The following is a 3,485-nucleotide window of genomic DNA, read 5'->3' as shown; positions in this document are numbered from 1 at the left end:
GGTGCTGGAGTGCTGCTGGCCGGCCTCCAGACCAGGTGGCGCTCACGACCCCGACCAGCGCCCGGAGATGAAGGTCTCCCTCCGGGATGCGCCTAGCCTGGAGATCGCCTCCACACGAGCCCTTAGGAGTGGAGGTTCCAGGGAGGGGAGGAAGAATCCCGTTGGTGCTCCCCAGCTCAGACTGGAACCAGTGTGTGGGGGTGGGTGGGGGGGGGGCTCTGTGGTGTGAAGTGGGTGGGTGGAGTGCCGCTCACATGGCTCCCCGTGTTGGAGGTCTAGGCTATAGAGTCCCTTGGTTTTTCTGTGCCTCCCCAGGTGAAGGCTCAGGGAGGCTTTCAGGATGAGAAGACTCTCTTCAGAGGTAAATCAGAGCACTTATCCGCTCCAGTGTTTCTATCCTTTCCTAGAAGATCTTTTTGTAATTTATTTTTATCTCCTTCTCTCTTTCTGGCTTCCTCTCTCTGAGCAGACACTCACAGCACCCCTCTAATCCTTGCGAGCGGCTCCACCAGACTGCCCGAGAGAGAGAGGAAGAAAGAGAGAGAGAGCGCTACGCCATCCGAAGGGAAGGGGAGGGAGAGCAGCTGAGAGAGAGAGAGCGAGCGAGAGGTGGGATGACTCGAGAATGACGAAGAAACCAGTGTAATGAATGGTCAGGATTTTATAGTGTATTATCTCTCCCACTTATTTCCTACTTTTATTTGTTTCGTGGTTTTTAATATCTCTTACGCCACAACTCTTGTCTCAAGCAGTTCATACGCAGGTCACTTGTCCAAACGTATAAATCAGATACTGAACTGATTGTACACAGTACATTTGTATTAATAAAGCAATGTTATTAGAAAAGAATATTACTTTATTTATACAAATGTATTGTATTAATAAAGTATTGTATTGTATTGTATTGTATCCCATAGAGACACAAGATCTCGTCTTCCAGGGGGTTCAGGAAGGGGGAAACGAGGTTAGATTCTGCATTCAGTTCTTTTTCGCTCTCCTTTTTAATAGTAAGTACTTGCGAAACATTTTGCATGCACTCGTGCGTAACAAATTGTCTTCTGGTTAGATGATTTTAACAAAATTAGTCCAGCGGAATCCGATATATTTCCGCTCACCAAAGTTACAGGGTTCATTTTTCTTATTTAGCATATTCAGTGGGGGGGGGGGGGGGGGGGGGGGGAATGCAGACTGTCCCTGATCTTGGAAGAGCACTCATGACCTTAGAAACAAATAATTGGCTAAAATATCTCGCCACAGTCACAGAGCCCTCCCTCAGTGAAGTTTTCATTGACAGGAATATGTCAGAAAATTCTTATAGAACTTTTGATCTCAACTTCTCTTCCATGTTGACTGTTCCACTTCATACCTCGCAGCTGTTGTGTGATCAGTAGCTCAGTAAAATTTCAGGAAGCATACGAAACAAGTACAGCATTCACAACCAGGGAAGGATATTTATTCTCCTTGAATTTTAAATTCAGAGCAGATCCTGTTTTTCAGTATCCCTGGGTTGAGATTCGGGATTGAAGTGAGCTCAGGAGTTTGTTGGGAAATGGACTGGATGACATGAATAAAGAAAAACAGTTGTGGTCCTTGGAAAAGTCAAGAGAAATAAATCAGCCACAGGAAAGTCAGCTCAACAGTGTCTTGTTTCTATAACAGCCATATCTGGTGCACCCGAAAAGCCACATTGGACAAAATAAATTCTAATGACATTTACTTTAAAAAAAAGAAAAAAAGGTATTTTCTCGATGCGGCTTTCCCCCACTAATTCCCGACATGTTGTCTTTAGAGAATGGGATATTTATTTGCATGGCTTTAAAAGAGTTATGAGGAATATTGCACGTAAATTATGAGTCACCACTTTCCCACAGATTATATGGCTTTAAAGTCTGCGTTTCGGCTGATCCAGATGAAATCAGCCGGTTAAGCAGAACACATGCTGCTGGTTAAACTGCGGCGTCTGAGAGGGATTCTGTATCTGGTTAAGTCATTCACATCAGCGGGGCAGGTCAACAACAGCCTCGCCTCCTCCTCCTCCCCCTCGCGACCCCTGCTAGGCCTTCGCAGGTGACTGTGCGTGATTGGGCTGCCTCTCAGAGGGTGACCATAGCAGTGCTGAGGTGATAGAAGCTTTGATAAGCAGGAGTGCTGATGTGTCAACTAAAACACCTCAGGACACCGAAGAAAACAACCTGGTACGGTGAGTTTAGCGAGCGAGCGTGAAACGTGGGTACCATCATATTCTAGTATTCCCAGTAAATAAAATCCCTTCTGGTGTTTTGTGCCTGATTGAGTGTTCTTTGAAATTTTAGTCACAGCCATTCTCTGATATGTATTTTAAAGAAAGGTTTGCACCATCCTTTTTAAAGGTTAATTCATTTTTTTCTTTTTTACACTGTGGTTCTAATTTTCTTTCTACCTTTTGGCCAATTGTTCTCATCGGTGCAAAACACTACTGAGTTAATTAATGAGATCGAGAAAGGGCAGACATGGCCAGGAAGCTCTATTAAACCAAAGTTATCTAATTAAACTAAATGAAATATTAAACAGAAGACATCAATCAGTTTATAGACCAATTTTCCTGGCTTCAACTCTTTTCCTGGGGAGTTCTCCTGTGTTTTCTTACACGGTTACAACTTTATAAAGCTACTTAAATGATCCATTTAAATTGTTGATTCGTTTAAAACCAGGAAAATCTTTTAAAAGCTTATATTTTTATTGCCTCAAAAGCATTTATTTTAGTTACGTCACCAAATCCCTGATCTCCGGAGTTGTTTTACAGAACATTGTTTTACAATGAGACCAAACTGGGCTTTTTACTTCATTTTTAACTTAGTTTTCCTCATCTCATGCTGCACCGAAGGCAGTTTGTCATTTCATACTCCTCCTGGAGCCACAAACTGTCTTTTATATTTCTTCACATGCATTAAGCACACCCAAAACATTTGGAAAGAAAACAATGCGTGAAATCAAATCTGCTTTCCTTTTAACAATCGTAGAACCTCTTTACTTGACCTCTTTGTTTAAGTTGCTCTGAGGGTGTTTTTGGATCCCGACAACGTGTCTTCCATCGCGCATTAGCTTCCACAACCGTGGCGCTCACCGTCCTCGTATCTCATCGCCATCGTCTAAAAAGCTTTTTTATCTGTTGGCCCAAAACAAAAAGACTTGTGGACAGACACAGGAAAGTACCCTCCTCTAAAACCCGGCCTGTCTCCATCGACCTCTGCCCCAATCAGCAACCTCCCTCCCATTTATCTGTACCGCCTAAACTGATGGCGGTCTGGCTACCTGCATCGATCTACGGCGACAGAGTGAGACGTGCTGGAACACGCCTTCACGGGTTGCCCTTTAGGGAGTGCAGCAACAGTACGACCTATCCTCACTGATCTATTTGCGACCCCCCCCCCAGTACCGCAGCAGCCGGAGCGGCGCTGAGTAATGACGACTTAATAAATGGTGACACGCCGTTGGCGGTGGAATGA

This window comes from Brachionichthys hirsutus, chromosome 22 (genome assembly GCF_040956055.1).
Source record: "Brachionichthys hirsutus isolate HB-005 chromosome 22, CSIRO-AGI_Bhir_v1, whole genome shotgun sequence".
In the NCBI taxonomy this organism is placed as follows: Eukaryota; Metazoa; Chordata; class Actinopteri; order Lophiiformes; family Brachionichthyidae; genus Brachionichthys; species Brachionichthys hirsutus.
The sequence above is the reverse complement of the archived record's forward strand: the minus strand, read 5'-3'. Positions refer to the sequence as shown.